Source organism: Oncorhynchus nerka, linkage group LG2 (assembly GCF_034236695.1).
Source record: "Oncorhynchus nerka isolate Pitt River linkage group LG2, Oner_Uvic_2.0, whole genome shotgun sequence".
Lineage (NCBI taxonomy): Eukaryota > Metazoa > Chordata > Actinopteri > Salmoniformes > Salmonidae > Oncorhynchus > Oncorhynchus nerka.
In genome coordinates, this window is record NC_088397.1 from 54,174,859 (window position 1) to 54,200,573 (window position 25,715).

At 44.4% G+C, this 25,715-nt stretch overlaps 1 pseudogene; it reads left to right on the forward strand.

The window, feature by feature from the left end:
• The first annotated feature begins 387 nt into the window (after positions 1 to 387).
• On the forward strand, positions 388 to 25,259 carry LOC115144856 (TATA element modulatory factor-like; annotated as a pseudogene).
• Positions 25,260 to 25,715: the final 456 nt, after the last annotated feature.

The window sequence follows — 25,715 nt, forward strand, 5'->3', positions numbered from 1 at the left end:
AAAGTTGCCGGATGTCACATGACCTACTTATGTCAGTGCACTCTTAACAACTTAAGCATTAGGAAACTTCTATTTGATTAAATAAACCTCACCTTGCAAATAAGCTATTCATTTAGTTGTTTACCAAGTTAGACACTCTTATTGACCTTCATACAAAAAGTAATTGTTTGGTAGGCGAAACAACGAAAAATACGACACTTGCTGGATGGCTTTGCTGGATGGCGACTGAGTTTCCGCTGAGTTGGGCCTCCCTCTTCCGGTGCAATCGGGTGCACCCTCTGACACAATCTAATATCGTCTCTATGGCAGGAACTGATCAATGGACTGACCAATGGCAGGCACTAATGGGCGTTTCCTGATATCAAGGAACGCCCATATGAAGAAACTCCGAGAATTACGCCATATTTCAAAAATACCAAAACATATCAACAATGAAAGGGAAAGGCATTTACGAAACAGAATAATAATAACGTTTAAAGAGTTATGTCCCGGTTGAGGCAGGGATTTTCATTCCACTGTATGGATGTACTAGCTAGCTAACGTTATATTTCTGAAGTATTATTTGACTAGTATCGAGGTCGAGGAAGGGTTTGCCTGATTGATGCTTATCTAGCCAACTCGCTTATTTGCTTCGACAGAGATTGTTGTTAAAACATATGGCTCATTGCGTGGAATGGGCATATTATTCCAAGCTGACAAGTTAACTCTCTGTCTTGTTAGTAAACCTCATGTGGATGTTCATACTCCTAGCTAAGTTGGCTGGCTAGCTAGAGAGTCTGTTCACTAACGTTAGCGCTCGCTAGCAAGAGACCGCTATCATGAGTTGGTTCAGATCTACCCAGCTGTCAAGCTTTGCCAAACAATCTTTGACAACAGCTCAGAAATCCATCGACCGAGTTCTTGACATTAAAGAAGACGAACGGGGCGACACAGTGATAATGCCTTATGGCGGTAGGTGAAGTAACGTTAGCTAATCTTATAGTATAACTGTGTACTGCTGTCATTGGTTGTTTTGTGATTTAATACACAACCATTTGCGTCTGAGTATTATTCCTGAATTGATGTGATTACCAATGAAAGTGAAACACTAGCTAGTCTTCGTGATAAGGAAACTATGATGAGCCGGTGTCTAATTTACCCAATAAAATAAATATGAAATATGCTTTGGTGTCTGACTGCTATATGCCCTTATCTTCTGGCCATTTACCAACAAGGGCTACAACCTGTTTTCCCGTTAGATCTACAAGGGAAGACGCCATTGAGCGGTGGATGGGGGTTGACACAATGGGAATCTCCTCCAGAGGAGTGTGTAACAACTCTCCCTCTGTCATCAGAAGCCATCACGACCGCTGTCCCCCGCACGGTTGTGGATGAAACAGAAAACGTCTTCAATGCTTTTCTGCCCCCAGGAGAACTGCAGGGTGTCATGAATATCCAGATTGTATCTGTGCCACCCACAGGTGGCTACAGGAGAAGGATGATGAGAACAGGGAGACTATGGTTAAGGACGATGTGGACCCTCACAAGCCAGGGATGAAGGAGACCAACAGACTTGAAGAACAGGAAGCTGATGAGAACCTGACAGAGTCCAAAAGTCAATGGTCTTCCTCAGAAATCGTCCTCGTTCAGACACCAGACCCTCCAGTCTTGGCTCAGGGTGATGCTCATAATGACACTGACAGTCCACTAATCAGTGAGAGTTAGGTAGAATCAACTGTAGAGGATACAACTGCTGTTTCTGAGGATGCACAAACAGAACAACCATTCACTCCCTCAGACACTCAACCTGATGATGATGTTGTTGACACTTCTGAACCCCTCAGCAACACTGAACTGGAGTCCCCCTTCGACTCTTTCCCTACCACACCCCCTAAGGAAATCCTATTGGAGCCCAAAGTCCCCAAAATGGAGGACAAGCAGAGCAAAGCACCCTCCCTGAAATCAGAGGACAGACAGAGCAACACCCCCTCCCACTCATGTCAGCACATTCTCCTCAGGCACCTCCACCACTAGTGACATAGAGGTTTTGGACCATGAAAGTGTGCAGAGTGAGAGCTCGGCCAGTTCCAGGCAAGAGACTGCAGAGGCCAAGGCAGGCCTCCACCTGATTGCAGGGTTCTTTCCAGCTGCTCTCAACATCTGCCTGTGGAGACTTCTCCTGCCTGGAGGATTACGCCAAGCTGACCGAGAGCTGCGGCTCCTCCTCCGATGCCTTTGAGCGCATCGACTCGTTCAGCATGCAGTCTTTGGACAGCCGCAGTGTCAGTGAAGTCAACTCTGACGATGAGATCCCAGGGAACCGGACGCTGGCGTCTGTCACCGCAGGACCCATGCCCTCACCTCCTGTCATAGTTGTGACCCCCACACAGGTACGGAAGGAGGAGAAACAGGAAGAGGAAGAATAGGAGGTGCTAACAGAAGCAATGAAGGATCAGTCTCTGAATAAGAATGAGATGGAGGAGAGTGGTCGCAGTGCCACGCCTGTTAATGGCGAGAATCCTGAGGACGTAGAGGAACAGCAGCCCCCCACCAATTACAGAGGAGAAAAGAGGAGTGTCAACTTGTCAGATTCTAGGGCTTCAAAAGGTAATACAGTGGTCCACAACATGACCTTTGCAACTTGAAACACCACTTTTTAAAAACAGTGTGTGTTGTGTCAATGTGCATGGGTTTGTGTGACTTTAAATACCAACTCATAGAGAGCAGAATCGTGGCACTGTTGGGCAGTCATGTTCATATACCAAAGTACAGTGCATTTGGAAAGTATTCAGACCCCTTTCCTTTTTCGACATGTTACGTTACAGCCCTGGTCCAAATTGGATTAAATAAAATAAAAAGAGCTGGCTGCCAGGCCAAACTGAACAATCGGGGGAGAAAGACCTTAGTCAGGGAGGCGACAAAGAACCTGATGGTCACTCAGACAGAGCTCCAGAATTCCTCTGTGGAGATGAGAGAACCTTCCAGAAGGACAACCATCTCTGCACCACTCCACCAATCAGGCCTTTATGGTAGAGTGGCCAGACGGAAGCCACTCCTCAGTAAAAGTCACATGACAGCCTGCTTGGAGTTTTCCTAAAGGACTCTCAGACTATGAGGAAGCAAGATTATCTAGTCTGATGAAACCAAGATTTAACTCTGGCCTGAATGCCAAGCGTCACGTCTGGAGAAAACCTGTCACCATGGATCAGGATCAAATGAAAGATTAATGAAGCAAAATAAAGAGAGATCCTTGATGAAAACCTGCTCCAGAGAGCTCAGGACCTTCCAAATACCCTATGCACACAGCCAAGACAACGCAAGAGTGGCTTGGGGACAAGACTGAATGTCCTTGAGCGGCCCTGCCAGAGCCCAGACTTGAACCCGATTTAACATCTTGAGAGACCTGAAAATAGCTGTGTAGCGACGCTCCCCATCCAACCTGACAGTGCCTGAGAGGATCTGCATAGAAGAATGGGAGAAACCACCAAATACAGGTGTGCCAAGAGGACCCAAGAAGACTCAAGGCTGTAATCACTGCCAAAGGTGCTTCAACAACGTACTGAGTAAAGGGTCTGAACACTTATGTAAATGTAATATTTCATATTTTTTTGTTTATACATAAAAATAACATGTTTTTGCTTTGCCATTATGGGGTGTTGTGTGTAGTAGATTGCTGAGAAATCCATTTCAGAATAAGGCTGGAAAATAACAACGTGGAAAAAGTCAAGGGGTCTGAATACTTTCCTAATGCACTGTAAATGGTTGCTCCACCTCAAAGCACAAGAAAGGATTTTGGTAACCATCTCAGATTGTTCATTAATTGTTCCTGTTGGAAACGGATTGGATTGGCATTCCTGCAAAACAATTGTGTTGAAATATAATTTGATAAATTTGGACCAAACTTATTTTTTCTAACAATGAGTCAGACACAAGGAATCTGACAGTCATGGACCCCCCCCACGCTAATCCTACCCCAACTATGAGTACAAAGTATCAGTTCTCTACATTTGACATAATCGACAGGTAGTATGGAGCTGTGGCTCGGAGTATTGTTTCTTCATCATATGTAATGTATTCTCGGAATTTGAGGATGTTTTATTTTTCCCTTGTTCAGATAAATTAGTAATTGAAGTTAGGTTTATGTCCCATCCTACGTCCTGATATTACCAGGTTCTGACCAGTAGATGGTGCTGTTCCAGGTGATGTTAAATGGATAGGCCTAGTTCACCCTAATTACAAAATTACATTTGTTTCCATACCCTGTAAGCAGTTTATGGACAAGGTATGACAGCAATCCATGCTTTGGGTTTGTTGTCATCAATAAGAACAATCATTGAGTTACACAATACATTTTTACGGATGTAAATTATAATATACTATAGGTACTATTGCCTTGCATTGGATTTATGGTACAAATGCTAGAAAGTTAGTACTTGAAACAGTAGACAACAAAACCAAAGAATGGATTGCTTTCGTACCTTGTCCATTTAACTGCTTACAGGATAAGGAAACCAATATGTGATTTTGTAATTTGGGTGAACAAGGCCTATCCCTTTCACATAATCTGGAACAGCACCATCTAGTGGTCAGAACCATATAATATCAGGATGTAGGATGGGTGATAAACCTAACAACTTCAAAGACTAATTTATCTGAACAGGGGGAAAAAACATCACCATATTCACTGAGAATACACTACATATGATGAAGAAACAATACTCAGCCGTGGCTCCATACATAGAAAACTTATAGTCTATACTCATTGTTGAGGTGGGATTGGTGTGAGGGATCAGTGGGTGTCTTTGGACCTTTTCTTTGGATTCGCCATGGCTTACACATTGTTAGGAAAAAGTTTGGTCCAAATGAAATGTATTTATTGAATATTATTATAGGAATCCTTATCCTTTCAATTAAAGTGGACAATTAGCTTAATTTCTCAGAGATAAAATGATATTTCAACAAAATAATGTTGCAGGAATGCTAATCTTAGCTGTTTCTAACTACAGACACGGAACAATCTGAGATGGGTGTCATGGCTTGCTGAAATGACATGGATTGACCCTGTCGACACAAAGCATTCCCCAAACCATCATGCATTAAGCAATGTGCTCCTCTATTTGAAAAACATTCTCGGTGGAAACTGAAAATGAAGTTGTCCTTTGAAAGCGAGTCTAGAAACAAGGTACACTATCAGTTTTATTCATTCACTGAGTGAATTCCCTGTGACGTTCCTATGTGGACTTTTTTGTAGGTAATTGATGAGATGTCAAACTGCCTTGAGAAGAGGGAGTTACAGCTGCTGACAATCAGCGAAGACAAGGCAAGGCTAGAGGAAGAGTGTGACAACCTTAAACAGTGTGTATCAACATCTTGACATTGGGTAAAATCCAGGTTTGAAAATGCCATGTAAGAGCAGAAAGGAGCATTCTCTAAACGAACCAATGGAAATATACTGAACAAAAATATAAACACAACATGTAAAAGAAAGTGTTGGTCCCATGTTTCCTGAGCTGAAATTAAAGATCACAGATCACAAGTTGTCAGAAACGATCTCAGGAAAGCTCATTTGCGTGCTCGTCGTCTTGGCCTGACTGTAGTTCGGCGTCGTAACCGACTTCCGTGGGCAAATGCGGACAGATTGCGTGTATGGCGTTGTGTGAGCAAGCAGTTTGCTGATGTCAACGTTGTGAACAGCGTGCTGCATGGTGGCGGACAACGAACCCAATTGCATTTTAGTTATGGCAATTAGAATACCGCGTGATGAGATCCCGAGGCCGATTGTCGTGCCATTCATCCGCCGCCATCACCTCATGTTTGCATGGTCTGCATACTCACCAGACATGTCACCCATTGAGCATGTTTGGGATGCTCTGGATCGACCTGTATGACAGCGTGTTCCAGATACCGCCAATATCCAACAACTTTGCACAGCCATTGAAGAAGAGTGGAACAACAGCAACAGTCTGATCAACTCTTTGCGAAGGAGATATGTTCCATGGCCCTGCATGAGGCAAGTAGTTGACAGACCAAATACTGTTTTTCAGATCCATGCCCCTACTTTAAAAAAAGATATCTGTCACCAATAGATGTGTATCTGTATTCCCAGTCATGTGAAACCTATAGATTAGAGCCTAGTTATTTTATTTCCATTGACTGATATCCTTATATGAACTGTAACTCGTCAAATCTTTGAAATAGTTGCATTTTGTGTTTTATATTTTTGTTCAGTTGCAGTCCTCTTGGTTTTGTCAATGGGAGGGTATGTATGGTGTTTGGATAAGGATGGTCCTTTGTGAGACTGAGGAGTCTCTGTGTGTGTCGCAGTGAGGTGATTGGTCTTACGGAGGAGAGTTCCAGTGTTCAGTCTCTGAAGGAAGAGTTCACACAGAGCATCGCAGACACCGAGAGGAAAGCCCAGCTAGCATGCAAGGAGAGAGACATTGCCAACAAGGTAAAACAAGCTAAGAACTAACACACTGCCTAAGAACTCATTTAAGATCATTGTCATATATCTAACTGAACATTAGTGACAATGATAGTCACAATGCAAAAAAAGCCTTCTTCAAGCATCGTCTCAAGTCTTTTTACTGTTATGTTTACTCCATAGGAGATTAAGGGGATGAGGGAAGAGCTGTCCACCAGACTATGGAGATCCTCAGAGAGAAGGAGAAGCAGATCTGCTTGAGGAGGGTGAGAAGCTGTCCAAGCAGCAGCTGCAACACTCCAACATCATCAAGAAGCTGCGTGTGAAGGAGAGTGAGACTAAAATCACCAAACAGAACAAGATGCTTAAATAGCAGGAGGAAGAGCTCGAACACCTACAGCAGGTCAGGGGAAATATATAAAAAAATGTTGAATTTTATAGAAAAGTTGCAAATACTTTGCGGTCATCAGAAGTGTGTCCTGATCCTGAATGCCCATTAGTATCTAACCATGCCTGGTCGTGTGTGTGTGTCTCCAGCTTTTGATGGGAAGGAGGAGGTGGAGAAGCAGCACAGGGACAACATTAACAAGCTGAACATAGTGGTGGAGCGCCAGGAGAAGGACATGACCAATCTCCAGAATGACTCAGAGGAACATCAGGAAAACAATAAGAGCCTGCAGGCTGCCCTCGACAACTCCTACAAGTAAGAATACATACTTCACACAAATAATAACTCTACTTTTCCAACTCCTGCTTCGGATGTGCTTGTCATTTAGAAATCCCACAAAGACATAACATTCTGATGGTAAAGATGGTCACAGTAGCACCAACTCATATTTCCAAGCCATGTAGTGACATGGTGGGGTGTATGTGATCTCAGGGAACTGGCAGGGCTGCACAAAGCCAAGGCCAGCCATGCCAGCGAGGCACAGGAAGCTGTTTTGAGCAGGGAAACCCAGGTCAAGGAGGAGCTGGCTCTGACCCTGGTGGAGGCCCACATTCAGCAGGATGCTTTGGTCAACCAGGTGGCTGATCTGCAGCTGGCTCTGCAGAGGGCTGAACAGCAGCAGGCCAGGAAAGAAGACTACCTGAGGGAGGAGATCAGTAACCTGCAGCAGGTAGGAGATACTCACACAGGCCTGTTTTCCTCATTACTTCTTTGGAGTTGACTGTAAGGCGCAGCCATGCTTGTGTGTTAGGGGTCAAAGGTTACACACTGATGTGTTTACCGGTGGTCTTTAGAGACTGCAGGGGGCGGAGACCAGGACCCAGGAGCTGAGTCAGAGTGTTACCTCAGCAACACAGCCCTTGCTCAGACAGATTGAAAACCTGCAGGCCTCGCTGGTTGGCCAGACGGCATCATGGGAGAAATTGGAGAAGAACATTTCAGATCGAGTAGGTGAGAACAGAACCTTTACTTTAGTTTTTAACAAGAGCTTTCTACATCTTGTCAGGACCACAGTTTGCTCCTATTTTTAGATGCAGGTTTAATTCCTTTAACCTCCCACCCTTTAACTCAACAGCGGAGGCACAGGCCCAGCTGGCTGTTGCTGTGGAAAAGGAGCGCGCAGCAACTGAGGAGCTTCTGGCCAGCTTCTGGTCTCACTGGAGTCCCAGAATTCCCTGCTTCGCCAGGAGAAAGGGCGTCTCCACTGTCAGCTGGACACAGAAAAGACCAGGCTGGAGAAACTGGAGGATGACAGCAGCAGGTACTGGAGGGCTTTTAACACAGGCTCGGTGAGACACAGTAGTAAGTTGCCTTCACTTAGTGCTTTCAGAAAGTATTCCCACCTCATGAACTTTTCCACGTTTTGTTGTGTTATTGCCTGAATTTAAAATGGATTACCAAAATACAAAAAAATCACTTGCCTGCAGACAATACCCTATAATGTCAAATAGGAATTATGTTATGGGAATTGTTTTACACTTAATTGAAAAGCTGAAATGTCTTGAGTCAGTAAGTATTCTACCCCTTTGTTATGGAAAGCCTAAGTAAGTTCAGGAGTAAAAATCTTCTTAACAAGTCACAAAATAAGGTGCATTGACTCACTGTGTTCAATAATAGCGTTTAACATGATTTTCGAATGACTACCACGTCTCTGTACCCCACACATACAATTATCTGTAAGTTCACTCAGTTGAGCAGTGAATTTAAAACACAGATTCAACCACAAAGACCAGGGAGGTTTTCCAATGCTTCGCAAAGAAGGGCACCTTTTGGTATATAGGTCAAAATACCAAAAGCAGACATTGAAAATCCCTTCGAGTATGGTGAAGTTATTAATTAAACTGTGGTTGGGTGTATCAATACACCCAGTCACTGCAAAGATACAGGCGTCCTTCCTAACTCAGTTACCGGAGAGGAAGGAAACCGTTCAGGGATTTCACTATGAGGCCAATGGTGACTTTAAAACAGTTGCAGTGGTCTAAAGTACTTAAGTAAAAATACTTGAAAGTATACTTTAGTAGTTTCTTGGGGTATCTGTACTTTACTATTTATATTTTTTACTGCATTCCTGAATAAAATGATATACTTTTTACTGCATACATTTTCCCTGACACCCAGAAGTACTTGCTACATTTTGAATGCAGGAAAATGGTCAAATTTGAACATCCCTGTTCATCCCTACTGCCTCTTATCTGGCTGACTCACTTAACACAAATGATTCATTTGTAAATGATGTCTGAGTGTTGGAGTGTGCCCATAGCTATCCGTAAAAAATCTAATTGTGCCATCTGGTTTGATTTATACTTGTGCTTTTGATACTTAAGTATATTTTAGCAATTACATTTACTTTGATACTTAAGTATATTTAAAACCAAATAATTTTAGACTTTTTTCTCAACTTGTATTTTATTGGGTGACTCACTTTTACTGGAGTCATTTTCTATTTCAGGTATCTTTTACTTTTACTCTAGTATGACAATTGGGTACTTTTCCACCATTGAATGTCTGTGACAGGAGATAACTGAGGATGGATCAATAACATTGTAGTTACTCCACAAAACTAATTGACAGAGTGAAAAGAAGGAAGCCTGTACAGAATAAAAATATTCCATTTTTTTTCTCCTGAATACCAAGTGATATGTTTGGAGCAAATCCAATACAACCCATTACCGAGTACCACTCTCCATATTTTCAAGCATAATGGTGTCTGCATGATGTTATGGGTATGTTTGTAATTGTTAAGGACTGTGGAGTTTTTTCACGATAAAAAAATAAACGGAATGGAGCTAAGCACGTGTCACGATCATTGTATGAGTGAGACCAAGGGGCAGCGTGGTATGCATACATTCTCTTTTAATAAATGAAACACTTAACAAAAACAAAAAACAAAACGTGAAGCTATACAAAATTAGTGCAGACAGGCAACGAAACATAGTCAAGATCCCACAACACAAATGAGGAAAATGGCTACCTAAATATGATCCCCAATCAGAGACAATGATAAACAGCTGTCTCTGATTGGGAACCATATCAGGCCAACATAGACATACAAAAACCCCTAGACATACAAAAACCCTAGACATACAAAAACCCTAGACATACAAAAACTAGAGTACCCACCCTAGTCACACCCTGACCTAACCAAAATATTTAGAAAAACAGATATCTAAGGTCAGGGCGTGACAGTCCCCCCCCCAAAGGTGAGAACTCCCGGCCGCAAACCTGAACCTATAGGGGAGGGTGCGGGTGGGCATCTACCCTCGGTGGCGGCTCCGGTTCTGGATGCAGCCCCCCCTTCTTACGATGATCCCTCTGCTTCTGGGGAACTGGACCGTGGATCATCGCCGGAGGCTCTGGACTGCTCTGGACTGAAGACCCCGGACTGGGGACCGTCACCGGAGGCCCCGGACTGGGGACCGTCGCCGGAAGCCCCAGACTGGGGACCGTCGCCGGAAGCTCTGGACTGTGGAGGCGCACTGGAGGCCTGATACGTGGGACCGGTACAGGTGGCACCGGGTTGATGACACGCACCTCAGGGCGAGTGCAGAGAGGAGGCACAGGACGTACTGGACTGTGGTGGCGCACTGGAGACCTGATGCGTGGGACCGGTACAGGTGGCACCGGGCTGATGACACGCACCTCAGGGCAAGTGCGGGAAGCTAGCACAGGACGCACTGGGCTGTGAAGGCACACTGGAGACCTGATGCGTGGGACCGGTACAGGTGTCACCGGGCTGATGACACGCACCTCAGCACGCCCGCTCTGCAGCGCTCTCAATGCCAGCACCTCTCTCCGGGAATCTTGCGTCGAGCTCCTCACTCGACTCCCTTACTCGCTCAATTTTCCACCCCCCAAAAAATGATTGGGTTTGCCTCTCGTGCTTGCTCCTTTGAGCTATCTCCTCGTATCGTCGCCGTTCCGCTTTCGCTGCCCCTCTATCTCCTCCTTAGGATGGCGATACTCCCCAGCCTGCATCCAGGGTCCTTTTCCATCCAGGATCTCCTCCCAAGTCCACTCCTCCTCTACACGCTGCTTGGTCCATTTTTGGTGGGATCTTCTGTCACGATCGTTGTATGAGTGAGACCAAGGCGCAGCGTGGTATACGTACATTCTCTTTTAATAAATGAAACACTTAACAAAAACAACAAAACCAACGAACGAAACGTGAAGCTATAAAAAATCAGTGCAGACAGGCAACTAAACATAGTCAAGATCCCACAACACAAATGAGGAAAATATAAATATGATCCCCAATCAGAGACAACAATAAACAGCTGTCTCTGATTGGGAACCACTTCAGGCCAACATAGACATACAAAAACCCTAGACATACACAAACTAGAGTATCCACACTAGTCACACCCTGACCTAACCAAAATATATAGAAAAACAGATATCTAAGGTCAGGGCGTGACAACAGGCAAGTCTGCTTTCTACCAGACACTGGGGGATGAATTCACCTTTCAACAACAACCTAAAACACAAATCCAAATCTACACTGGAGTTGCTTACAAATAAGACCGTGAATGCTGATTGGCTGAGTTACAGTTTTGACTTAAATCTGCTTGAAAATGTACGATAAGATTTGAAAATGGTGGTCTAGCAGTGATCAACAACCAACTTGACAGAGCTTGAAGAATTTTGAGAAGAATAATGGGCAAATATTGTACAATATAGGTGTGGAAAGCTCTTAGAGACTTACCCAGAAAGACTCGCAGCTGTAATCGGATTCTAACATGTATTGACTCAGGGATGTGAATGCTTATGTAAATGAGATGTTTCTGTATTTAATCTTCAATACATTTTCTAACATTTCTAAAAACATGTTTTCACTTTGTCATAATGGGGTATTCTGTGTAGATGGGTGAGATGTCATAAGGTGAAAGCACCAATTTGTAAGTCGCTCTGGATAAGAGCGTCTGCTAAATGACTTAAATGTAAATGTAAATGTATTGAATCATTTTTGAATGTATGATGTTACGCAACAAAATGTGGAATAAGTCAAGGGGTATGAATACTTTCTGAAGGCACTGTACATTGAGGTGGACCTAATGGCTATTCATCACAAAGCTTTGGAGCCTTTCCATTAACGGGCCATTTCCTGTCATCCTTATGGTGTAGGGAGCATGTGGAGCTGGAGAATCTGAGGGGAGAGCACACTCGAACACAGGAGGAGGCCAAGAAGGACAAGGCATGTTTCTTTCCCTGCCCAATTTATCCTGCAGTAACGTAACAACACTTCTCACACATCCTCAGAGCCTGGTTTCTTCCGAGGTTTCCTTCCTTTCTAGGGAGTTTTTCCTAGCCACCGTGCTTCTACATCTGCCTTGCTTGCTGTTTGGGGTTTAAAACTGGGTTTCTGTATACCACTTTGTGACATCTGCTGATGTAAAAAGGGATTCATAAATACAGTTGATTTAACCTCCTCTGTTCCTCCCACCAGCTACTCCTGACCAATCAGCTGGAGATGGAAAAAATGAAGGTGGAGCAAGAAAGGAAAAAACGCTACCTAGCACAAGAGACCCTCAAGGGAAAGGTAGATATCTATCGATTTCTGTTTTATATCAATGACCAACCTTGTGTGTCTGTTCTTAAATCAGTCTGTGTGGAGGGAAAATGACATGCTGTTTCTGTCATTAGGAGTGGAAGTCATTGGTTCAGTCTGTGGGTGAGCCCCCAGCCTCATCTACCCCCTCCCAGTCCCGTTCCAGCTCCATCAGTGCAGTAGACCACACAGGCCTGCACTCCTCTTCCTCCCAGGTACTCGCCACAGGCACACAATTGACCCTTTCACACCCAGCCAACCTCCATTTGTTTGCCCAGTATTAGGGATGGTTACCTCAGTAAAAGGAATAGGGAACTTATGGCAAAGGGACAAATCTGAGCTAGTTTGCATATTTGGCTCGCTTGAGGTTGGATGGTTAACAAGAGAGACCTGTTTTGTATTTCATCAGGAGGACTCTCTGGATCCGTCGTTGGGGACGATGACCACGTCCATGTCTTTGAGTGGGACCAACTTGTTTGAGGCGGCTTGGCTCAGTGGAGGCTCCAGCATCATAGAGAACCTGCAGTCCCAGCTGAAACTCAGAGGGAGAGAGCGCAGCTACAGGTACCAACTGCCTGCCTGACACTGCTTCTACGTTGCTTTGAGGACTACCACTGCAAGAGTGTCCTACATGCATTTCTTCAAATGCCTTCTAGTTTTCGATGAAGTGTCTGATTTTCAAATATACTTTCTGAAGGTTGCTGAAAAACTGCTTGCCAGGATCTTTCTTACCTCTTTCTTTCCTCTTTCATTCTTCCCTCTTTCGCTCTCTTGCCTGCCCCCTTAGCTGGAGATCTCTAGTCTGGAGAGGACTCGCTCTTCCATGGCGGAGGAGATGGTCAGATTGACCAATCAGAATGAGGAGATGGAGGACAGTGTGAAGGAGATCTCCACACTGAAAGTGCAACTTCAGGTGAGGAGAGGATTCATTCATAGAAGTACCACTAAGACAGTTTAATCATATTAGGGTAAATCGCTGTTGTGATTATTTAGCTTAAATACAAGATGTTAGTTGTGAAAACTAACATCTTGTAAGATGAGTTGCTGGACAGAGCTTTATAAGCAGCTAGTCACAGATAAGGAAAAGTCCACTAGAGTTAGCCCTCTTGAGACTATAGATCTAGTGTTATCCTCTGAGCCCGCGTTGTGTGACTGACTGTGTTGTAGGAGCTGGAGCTGAGACGCTACACCATCCTCCAGATGTATGGAGAGAAGACTGAGGAGGCAGAGGAGCTGAGATGTCAAGAACATGTACAAAACCCAACTACATCCTACATCTCCACCTTGTGACTAATAGTACACTGCATGCCGGTGTAAGGTTTCCGGTGTTATGGCGACCTGGAGTTTCTACATTTTAGTTTGCAGAAGGTAAGCGCCAGGTTTAATACATGTGTAGTTTAGTCTTCTGATCGACCACATAAACTTTATTTTATTCACGAGAAGTTGTTTTTGGAAGTTTGCAGGTTCTATCACTTTTCACTCGGGAATGCATTTAGCTGTGTACCAGCCATAGCGGTGCCACCAAAACGTTCCAAATTGATGACATCAGTGTAGCGGGGCCGGGATGATTTATCGAGCAAAGTGAAACTACTAATCCATACGTTTTATTAGGGGCAATTTGTAATGGTCATGGAATAATATTGCTGCAACTTGGTAAGGAGCTCTGGAGCAGTGATAGAACCCCGTAACCTACAGATAATTATATATTGGTGAACAACTTGTGAAAATCGGATAATACGTCAGTCACTGTGCGTGTATGGTTCAGAGCGTGTGTTCCATTGTAGCAATCAATATAACGATTGTGTTGTGGAAGCAACAATTGATTCATTTGATACAGTAGCCGGCCTGTGACACTCCCTGAGAAAAGTCTAGACGGCTTTAGTTTAAGGGAGCAACACTTTACACCATAAACATGCCATAATTATGTGATTCGACATTTAGCCTATTGGTGTTATTATTAAAGACTCTGAATGTACATATTCGAACAACTTCAGCATATTTCTGAAGCCTCGTGGTGTTTCCCCACGGGCTCAAAAGCATCAGATTGAGACGAAAAAAATGGTCAAACAACATAGCAGTGGCCTAAAGCGGTGGTGAAACGGACAGCACCCTCCAAGGTGCTAATTCATTCAAAGCATTTTACACGTCACTTCAGTATGCCCACATACTTGAGTATAGCTGCGGTGTTTACACAGGTCTACATTTCTTATGGCCTACTTGTCTAGACATCAATGTCCAGCAACATTTTTAGAGGACACTGCAGAACACCCAAAATGTTTTTATCTGAGTATGTGCTTCATATTATCACATAGGTAGGAGGCCTATATATTCTCATGCGTGTTCTGCTGTAGCCTACATTGATTTATTTTATTTGACGTTATATTCCGATAGTGTGATATTTGTTCTACTGCTACATTTTTAGTCGACACTGCAGAACACCCACGCACACATACTGTACCCAGCTGTGGGGCTTACAAGACCCGAATTCCATATCATTTTCAAGACATCAATGTAGCAGTAGAACAAATATCACAATATCGGAATAGAACTTCAAATAAAATAAATCAATGTAGGCTACAGCAGAACATGCATGAGAATATATAGGCCTCCTACCTATGTGATAATATGAAGCACATACTCAGATAAAAACATTTTTTAACTTCCCACAATGACTCTCCCCATCTCAAGTCCATTTAACTCCTGAGAGTCAACTTCTTGCTCAAAGCCATGAACGGGCATGTGGCTGTGATGTTTAGCCTCCTAAGTCTGTCCTGAAGACTCTGGCTGTAGTGTCTATATACTGTATATGCGCCTTGGTTCAGGCATGTTCAAAAAATTTTTTTCTGAGGGCTCACTAGCTGACCACCAATACCTGTGTCAAGATCAGTTACTTACCCCACTGGCCCTCCCCATAACCTCTATCAACAAATAATAGAGCAGGTCTGGAGTCAGTGTGTCAGTATAGAATGATTACACGGAAGGATCACCACGCTTTTACACGATGGTCTTTCTGGGGGCAGGAGAAATAACAAGGAGACAACTTGATTTAATACTGATGGCTTTTATTCGAATGTCTAAAGTGTGAACAGTGGAATAATGAATAAATCATGCCGCGAGAGGTACCAGATCTGGGCAAATAGGTGCCGGAACAAACCAAGTCAAATCTGAGAGGTGCAGGATCCTGTTCCTGGTCACTGGTCATACCCGTCCCGCACTTGTTTTGTTGTTGTTGTTGTCAATTTCCCCTATCCCAGCCATGATTGCATGAACAATGGCAGGAAAAATGTCACTAATATTTCCTGCAACAGGACTTCTACTATATAGAGTTCAGATCTGCCTCAAGGCAGATTCCCACACTATAGTCTATACCCACAATCTTGTAAACGGCGGTATCCATTTCTCACCCAAGATTACAGTGTGTCTGCCTCTCTCGCTCTCACTGCACAGAGTTTGTGCTGTGCTGTGAGGTAAACCAAGGTGACTCTCACATGTGTTTGTGTGGGACTGACTATGCTGCAGCTGGTCGCACTGGTCATGGTCTGTATTTACGCTGTGGTAGCTGCTGAGGAAGCTGAGAACACCAACCACAACCCACCACTCCACTACAGCAGCCTTGCGCTGCCACGGCACCACATCTCCTACTTCCCCCGCAATAACAAGAGAGTGGCCAGGCTCTGTGGAGAGGACCCGCTCTGCCCTTTTAAAGTAAGAACTGTACTGTCATAGTTTTTTAAATAATACAGGGTGAGCTACTGTGTTATTATTACGGTGTTATTATTCATTGGACTCGCCTGCCTGTCAGACCTGCTCTCCTCCTATGAACCTCCACACACCTTATGTTCAAGCCACTCCAAACTACTCCATGGGGGACTGTGCCTTTTCCTCCCATGCACCACACCAATGGAACTCTCTTCCTGATAATCTCAGCGCTGTTCAGACCATTGTTTTTTTTTTTAAAAGCTCATCTCCATCGGCAGAACCTACCATTATGTCCTTACCTCAAAGACTTTGATTGTTGCTTTCCTGATATGGTTAGATATACAGTATTTGTTTTTTTAAAACTATTTTTATGTTTATTTGATTTTATGCACATTGAGAGTATTCTTGTATAATGAAGAGCAAATTTGCAAATGTAATTGATTATTATTATTGTCAGTAATAGGGCCCTATGACTACCATGTTTGTTATCATCATACACATGGTGGAGGGGGATTAGCTCATTTGAAGTCTCTTGTCTAAGCAGCCATAGTCTTGTGAACAGAAAGCAAGTTTAGAGCTCAAGCCTAAAACAATTGAAAGCTTACAGTGTTTGACAGTGACCACGTACTGATGTTTTGTGTATCATGGTGGGACAAGTAGGCTGTTTTTAGTGGGGTCTTTTAAGTTCCATCCAAGTGTTTAGCACGTCTTTTAGTTTATGCCTCCCCCTTCCCCACCCTTTAATGTTTTAGAACAGGATGCTCTGCTGGATGTGTCGGCCTGCTGGGGCTATGAGAAGAACTGTGCCCCAGAGAACTGCTTTGGCTATCCTGTCTGCACCAGGGTTGACTCCGGATGGTACAATACAATCCCACTCTCTCCATTCACGAACAAGAATATTGTTTCATTTGAATAATTAGCATATTGTGTCAAGCTCTTGTCATACATGTGGATGTGCATAATTTATTTCTGCCACTGGTTTGACCTTACAGAGCTCTTTGTCCTCCCTAGGGCCAGCTCATTGGAGGCAGCCCAGGAGCTGTTCTGGAAACAGGCAGACTTTGGTTACGTCAGGGAGCGCCTCAGTGAGATGAAGACTCTCTGCAAGGCTACCAATCCTGTAAACCCTTCCTCCTCTAGTGCAGCTGCACACAGAACTCAGGAATCCACACTGATAAACAGAAAATACGTTTGCTAAACGCTCACATTTGATTTCTAGGGAGACTCGTCTCTGAAATGCACCCGCCACACTCGCTTCTGCAGGGCAACCAATCTGTACTTGGACCTGCGGAACCCTCGTAGGGGTCATGAGAGTTCAGTGTACCCTTGGGGACACGTCTTATCTAGAGTCCCATCTGAATTCCTTGTTTTACTGTGTGCGAAGAATCCTAGTAGTTACGTTTTTATTTCTTACATTTGCTTGTCTCTTCATCGTCATTGACCTGAAAGGCAGGATAGGTGAAAGCAGTATGACTGAGCCTCCTCTTGGCCTAATGAAAGAAATGATGATAAAATGAAAGTGTGGGACTCACCTGTGTTTTCTTTGCAGGTATAAGGAGGACTTTCTCCAGGAGGGGGAGATTGGGGGGCTTTTCAGTCTGAACCACGAGCGCTGGCCGCAGAAGGAGAGCACAAGAGCCCTCTGCAGTCCTGATGAGACAAAACATAGATCCTTATGACCCTCTCTGAACTGTGAGATTCATATCAAGGTTTCTTCTTACTAAGAACATTTCTCTCTGTAACAAAAGTAAAAAGGTTCAATTTGATTGATTGATGGTCATGTCTGTGACTATGAATAACACAGGCATGATAACTCTGAAAAACGCTCTTTTTCCCCTCCCAAGGTATGGTGAACTACAGACATACACAGAGCTGGACTTGAAACCCACAGATGAAGAGCATTGTGACATCATCTTTGAGAAACCTACTGTATTCATGAAGCTTGATGCAGGTGGGCACAGTCTTCATGCCTTTTTAGTACAATATCAAATAACACATTCTGTTTGCGTATATATAAATAAATAAAATTAATATAACATTTATTTATTATTATTTTTAACCTTTATTTAACTAAGAACAAATTCTTATTTTCAATGATGGCCTAGGAACAGGGGCCTTGTTCAGGGGCAGAAGGACAGATTTCTACCTTGTCAGCTCAGGGATTTGATCTTGCAACCTTTCGGTTACAAGGCCAACGCTCTAACCACCAGGCTACCTGCCGCCCAACATGCTTGGAACCCTGCAAGCTCATGGGTACACTCGCAATGGCTGCCTGGTATAGTGATGCAATAATTTCCATGATATTTTGAAATATCATACATATCAGACATATAAACAGTTACCAGCCCTTTCAAGCTTAACATCCTTATCATTTATCGCCCTCCAGGTTCCCTCGGAGAGTTCATCAATGAGCTTGATGCCTTGATAAGCTCCTTTCCTGAGGATGGCTCACCTCTCACAGTTCTGGGCGACTTTAACCTCCCCACGTCTACCTTTGACTCATTCCTCTCTGCCTCCTTCTTTCCACTCCTCTCCTCTTTTGACCTCACCCTCTCACCTTCCCCCTCTACTCACAAGGCAGGCAATACGCTCGACCTCATCTTTACTAGATGCTGTTCTTCCACTAACCTCACTGCAACTCCCCTCCAAGTCTCCGACCACTACCTTGTATCCTTTTCCCTCTTGCTCTCATCCAACACTTCCCACACTGCCCCTACTCGGATGGTATCGCGCCGTCCCAATCTTCGCTCTCTCTCCCCCTCTACTCTCTCCTCTTCCATCCTATCATCTCTTCCCTCTGCTCAAACCTTCTCCAACCTATCTCCTGATTCTGCCTCCTCAACCCTCCTCTCCTCCCTTTCTGCATCCCTTGATTCTCTATGTCCCCTATCCTCCAGGCCGGCTCGGTCCTCCCCTCCTGCTCGTTGGCTCGACGACTCATTGCGAGCTCACAGAACAGGGCTCCGGGCAGCCGAGCGGAAATGGAGGAAAACTCGCCTCCCTGCGGACCTGGCATCCTTTCACTCCCTCCTCTCTACATTTTCCTCTTCTGTCTCTGCTGCTAAAGCCACTTTCTACCACTCTAAAGTCCAAGCATCTGCCTCTAACCCTAGGAAGCTCTTTGCCACCTTCTCCTCCCTCCTGAATCCTCCTCCCCCTCCCCCCTCCTCCCTCTCTGCAGATGACTTCGTCAACCATTTTGAAAAGAAGGTCGACGACATCCGATCCTCGTTTGCTAAGTCAAACGACACCGCTGGTTCTGCTCACACTGCCCTACCCTGTGCTCTGACCTCTTTCTCCCCTCTCTCTCCAGATGAAATCTCGCGTCTTGTGACGGCCGGCCGCCCAACAACCTGCCCGCTTGACCCTATTCCCTCCTCTCTTCTCCAGACCATTTCCGGAGACCTTCTCCCTTACCTCACCTCGCTCATCAACTCATCCCTGACCGCTGGCTACGTCCCTTCTGTCTTCAAGAGAGCGAGAGTTGCACCCCTTCTGAAAAAACCTACACTCGATCCCTCCGATGTCAACAACTACAGACCAGTATCCCTTCTTTCTTTTCTCTCCAAAACTCTTGAACGTGCCGTCCTTGGCCAGCTCTCCCGCTATCTCTCTCAGAATGACCTTCTTGATCCAAATCAGTCAGGTTTCAAGACTAGTCATTCAACTGAGACTGCTCTTCTCTGTATCACGGAGGCCCTCCGCACTGCTAAAGCTAACTCTCTCTCCTCTGCTCTCATCCTTCTAGACCTATCGGCTGCCTTCGATACTGTGAACCATCAGATCCTCCTCTCCACCCTCTCCGAGTTGGGCATCTCCGGCGCGGCCCACGCTTGGATTGCGTCCTACCTGACAGGTCGCTCCTACCAGGTGGCGTGGCGAGAATCTGTCTCCTCACCACGCGCTCTCACCACTGGCGTCCCCAGGGCTCTGTTCTAGGCCCTCTCCTATTCTCGCTATACACCAAGTCACTTGGCTCTGTCATAACCTCACATGGTCTCTCCTATCATTGCTATGCAGACGACACACAATTAATCTTCTCCTTTCCCCCTTCTGATGACCAGGTGGCGAATCGCATCTCTGCATGTCTGGCAGACATATCAGTGTGGATGACGGATCACCACCTCAAGCTGAACCTCGGCAAGACGGAGCTGCTCTTCCTCCCGGGGAAGGACTGCCCGTTCCATGATCTCGCCATCACGGTTGACAACTCCATTGTGTCCTCCTCCCAGAGCGCTAAGAACCTTGGCGTGATCCTGGACAACACCCTGTCGTTCTCAACTAACATCAAGGCGGTGGCCCGTTCTTGTAGGTTCATGCTCTACAACATCCGCAGAGTACGACCCTGCCTCACACAGGAAGCAGCGCAGGTCCTAATCCAGGCACTTGTCATCTCCCGTCTGGATTACTGCAACTCGCTGTTGGCTGGGCTCCCTGCCTGTGCCATTAAACCCCTACAACTCATCCAGAACGCCGCAGCCCGTCTGGTGTTCAACCTTCCCAAGTTCTCTCACGTCACCCCGCTCCTCCGCTCTCTCCACTGGCTTCCAGTTGAAGCTCGCATCCGCTACAAGACCATGGTGCTTGCCTACGGAGCTGTGAGGGGAACGTCACCTCAGTACCTCCAGGCTCTGATCAGGCCCTACACCCAAACAAGGGCACTGCGTTCATCCACCTCTGGCCTGCTCGCCTCCCTACCACTGAGGAAGTACAGTTCCCGCGCAGCCCAGTCAAAACTGTTCGCTGCTCTGGCCCCCCAATGGTGGAACAAACTCCCTCACGACGCCAGGACAGCGGAGTCAATCACCACCTTCCGGAGACACCTGAAACCCCACCTCTTTCAGGAATACCTAGGATAGGATAAAGTAATCCTTCTCACCCCCCTTAAAAGATTTAGATGCACTATTGTAAAGTGGCTGTTCCACTGGATGTCTTAAGGTGAACGCACCGATTTGTAAGTCGCTCTGGATAAGAGCGTCTGCTAAATGACTTAAATGTAAATGAAATGTTCTATCATCTGATGCTGGGTTGCCATGGTAATGTAGACTGTTCATTCAAATGATGCTAACTGATGTGGCTCATGAAATGGAATTTATTTTTTGCCATGTCAGTTGAGTTGACTCAACAAACCACAGCATAGATTGAAGGGTAAACTTCCGGCCTTTAGTTTCTGGCATGGTCTAGGTTGAAGATTGAGAAGGTTAAGGCAATCTAATAATTCCATGCAGAAGCGTTCGGAAATAAACAAATTCATTGGACCAGCACCGGAGCGAAAATGACTGGAAGTGAATGTTAGCAGTACAGAAAGTTTGCCATGAAAGTGGAAAACACAATCATAGTGAATGTCAGCTAACCAGTCTACAAACACATAGCCTAACTGTTTTAATGTCATTCTATTTAAATGTCTTTCAGATGATCTATAGCCACTTTATTACCACATGTCATGTTTTCAATACTAATCCTGTAGTATTAGCAATGGCACTGGTCCAATGAATGTGCTTCTTTTCTAACGTTAATGCATACAATTATGACGTTGTCATAACCTGTATTTTTTAAAAACCTTTTCCACACTCAAAACGGCTGCCAGTCCAGCTATTATGTCATTAATGACAAGAATGGAGATGGGCTACCTATGCATTCTATTTCTATGGTAGTGACACAGGAAAGCCGAGGTCACACGAAGCAATCTGGACACAATTGATGTTGTTGCAACAATGTTGCATCTGGGTTGCTCCTTGTGTCACCCCCCAAACAATAGCCTGCGACTTAGTTGCATTGCATCACAAGAGATATAATCATCCTATTTCACGCAGCTGACTCTATACAATGTCCAATCATTGAGCAGAAAAAAGTTGACATGACTTGTCATATTGTGCTGTTCGGGAACTTCGTCCGAGTTGTGGTGTCAACACAGCTGTCAGTGCTGCTGCAAACTGCGACAGAAGAGACATGCCAAATGGGAAATGCATAAACAATTCTAAATATCATGGCTAGTCATGTATATGGTCTGCCAGTCAATAAACATTTTAAAAAGTAAACCCAGACCTTTCTGGACATGAACATGAACATGAACTGCACTATCTAGCTAGCTTAGCTTGTCGCTACCTTGGCTAGCTATCTATCTATCTTGTTAAAACTTGTCTGGAAAATAGGCAACATTTTGCTAGCTAGGTAAATTGTACAGCCAGCATCTTGTCTATGTCATTGCTGTTACAATTACCAAACGTTTGAATTAACAAATAATAACAGCCTTAACAGCGGTACTGACTGAGATGTGATGAATCAACTTGAATGTGTGTTTTTGGCAGGGGTTAACATGTACCATCATTTCTGTGACTTTGTCAACCTGTACATCACCCAGCACATCATCAACTCCTTCAACAGAGACATCAAAATCCTCATGTGGGACACAGTAAGTGCAATATTCTGCAGCCCATCTCCATTTCACTGATCTGAGACGACTGAATTAGTGCAAGAAATATGGTGATGGCTTAGCTGGGCCCTCCCATAGGCTAATTAGAGATTCCACCATGTTGCTGTCAGCTCGCAAGCTGAATGTTTTGTCCAAAGGTGTTTGTACAAACAGAAGCAAGAGAATGGTTGTTTACCAGAGTGCTGTGTATCGATGTGCTGTGTTTCACATTTGACCACTTGCTTGTGGAGGAGATTAAGGTGAAGCAGTGGGTGTAAAACAGAATGATTTATGGGAAACCTTATCCTGTCTAATGTTCCCCCCTCTGTCTGTGGAGGCAAAGGATAAGGATAGAGGGAGGGAGAGAAAATGACAGCGAGATGGAAAGGAATGGCCTTTCATCTGACAATCGTGAGCGAGGTCGGTTCGGTTTCAGGTCGATTATAAAGCAAGGTCGGTTCGGTTTCAGTTTGATAATAAAGCAAGGTCGGTTCGGTTTCAGGTCGATAATAAAGCAAGGTCAGTTCGGTTTCAGTTTGATAATAAAGCAAGGTCGGTTCGGTTTCAGGTCGATAATAAAGCAAGGTCAGTTCGGTTTCAGTTTGATAATAAAGCAAGGTCGGTTCGGTTTCAGTTCGATAATAAAGCAAGGTCGATTTCGGGTTGAGATTTTTTGTTGTTTTTAAACATTAAATGCACTATACATTATGTGGGTTGAATACTGTTACAACACAGAATAAAACAATAATATTAAGTCCTGTGATGGTAAGTGATGGTGTGACTGCCCATGGCTGCTTATCACTTTATTAACCATCCTTTATTTACATGACTTTCATCAAATATTTCATTTGTGTATATTACATTTGTTTTATTTGGTTATTTATTTCACTCCAAGTCATCATCTCGTCTAGAGAGCTGCTGCCTATGCTGTCTGACAAAATAACTATTTTACTAGTTCTTCAAAGTAAATAAGACATACTTTTATGACTGCTGAATACCAAATATCAGTCACTTAGATCATGTCTTTTCAGGTAGAGATACACTATATATCAAATTTTATTTGTCACATGCGCCGAATACAACAGGTGTAGTAGACCTTACAGTGAAATGCTTACTTTATACAAATGTATGTGGACATGCTTCAAATTTGTGGATTTGGCTACAGTATTTCAGCCACACCCGTTGCTGACTGGTGTGTAAAATAGCGCACACTGCCATGCAATCTCCATAGAAAAACATTGGTAGTAGAATGGCTTTACTGAAGAACTCAGTGACTTTCAACGTGGCACCATCATAGGATGCCACCTTTCCAACAGGACAGTTCCTGAAATTTCTGCCCTGCTAGAGCTTCCCTGGTCAACTGTAAGTGCTATAATTGTGAAGTGGAAACGTCTAGGAGCAACAACGGCTTAGCAGCGAAGTGGTAGGCCACACAAGGTCACAGAACAGAACTGCAGAGTGCTGAAGCGCGTAGCATGTAAAAATCGCATGTCTTCAGTTGCAATACTCACTACCGAGTTCCAAACTACCTCTGGAAGCAACATCAGCCCCATAACTGTTCTTTGGGAGCTTTGGAAAATAGGTTTCCATGGCAATCAGCCGCACACAAGCCTAAGATCACAAGAGTCAGCTGGAGTGGTGTAAAGCTCGGTGTCATTGGACTCTGGAGCAGTGGAAATGCGTTCTCTGAAGTGATGAATCACTCTTTACCATCTGGCAGTTTGATGAATGAATCTGGGTTTGGCGGATGCCAGGAGAACGCTACCTGCCGAGTGAATAGTGTCAACTGTAAAGTTTGTTGGCGGAGGAATAATGGTCAGGGGCTGTTTTTCATGGTTTGGGCAAGTCCCATTAGTTCCAGTGAAGGGAAATCTTAACGTTACAGCACACAGTGACATTCTAGACGATTCTGTGCTTCCAACTTTGTGGCATAAATTTGAGGAAGGCCCTTTCCTGTTTCAGCATGACAATGCCCCCGTGCACAAAGCGAGGTCCATACAGAAGTGGTTTGTCAAGATCAGTGTGGAAGAACTTGACTGGCCTGCTCAGAGCCCTGACCTCAACCCCATCAAACAACTTTAGGATGAATTGAAACGCTGACTGCGAGCCAGGCCTAATCACTCAACATCAGTGCCCGACCTCATTAATGCTCTTGTGGCTGAATGGAAGCAAGTCCCACAGCAATGTTCCAACATCTAGTGGAAAGCCTTCCCAGAAGAGTAGAAGCTGTTATAGCAGCAAAGGGGGTACCAACTCCATATCAATGCCCATGATTTTGGAATGAGATGTTCGATGAGCAGGTGTCAACATACTTTTGGTCATGAAGCAACTGTTTTCTAACCCTCTTGGTCGTGCATTCCAATAACCGCTACATTTCAGTTTTCTCCTCCCCACTCAGACCACTCACAGAAAGTCTTAGCAAAATTCACGCTTGATAATTTTCTCTTTGTTAATTTAAATTTAAAACTACAGTAAGATACTTAATTTTTACCCAGAAATGATTTGATATTCAGATAAAATCGGCTGCATTGGACCTTTAATCAGGTGGCTGACTGCTGGGCAAGTACAGTTCTAATGAAACATACACCATAATTCAAAACTGTGTTTCATAATACTCTCCATGAAATCTGACATGAAGTTTAGCCAGTCCGATGAAGCAACTGATTTTCAAAGTCATCTTTCTCATGTATTTTTCTTCCTTGTCCGAGTTTTTACAGATATGGGGATCTGTTCAGTGAGACCTGGAAGGCTTTCTCTGACTATGACATCATCCATCTGAAAACTTTTGACACTAAAAGGGTAAGAGAGTGTGTGTGTGTGGGGGGGGGGGGGGGGTTGTTCATGGTTGTATAACGTATCCATTACCTTGAAACAGGTGTGCTTCAAAGACGTGGTGTTTACCCTGCTCCCCAGGATGAGATATGGGCTGTTCTATAACACACCTATGGTTCGTATTCTGTCTGTATCTCTTCATGTGTAATGAAAATATAGAGATAGGATTGCGCCGCCAATGAGGAAATCAGAATCCATTTGAGCTGCTTGGGTTGTCCCTGCCTTTCGGACTCCATGCCTTCCCCCGTGCCTTCTCTTATTTTGATCACATAGGCTTTATGTCTGTGTTTTTTCCTTTCATGCTTCTCGCCTCATCATGCCATTTTCTTTTATCATCTGTTATCCAGTTTGGTCATAACTCATAGCATGCCATTTG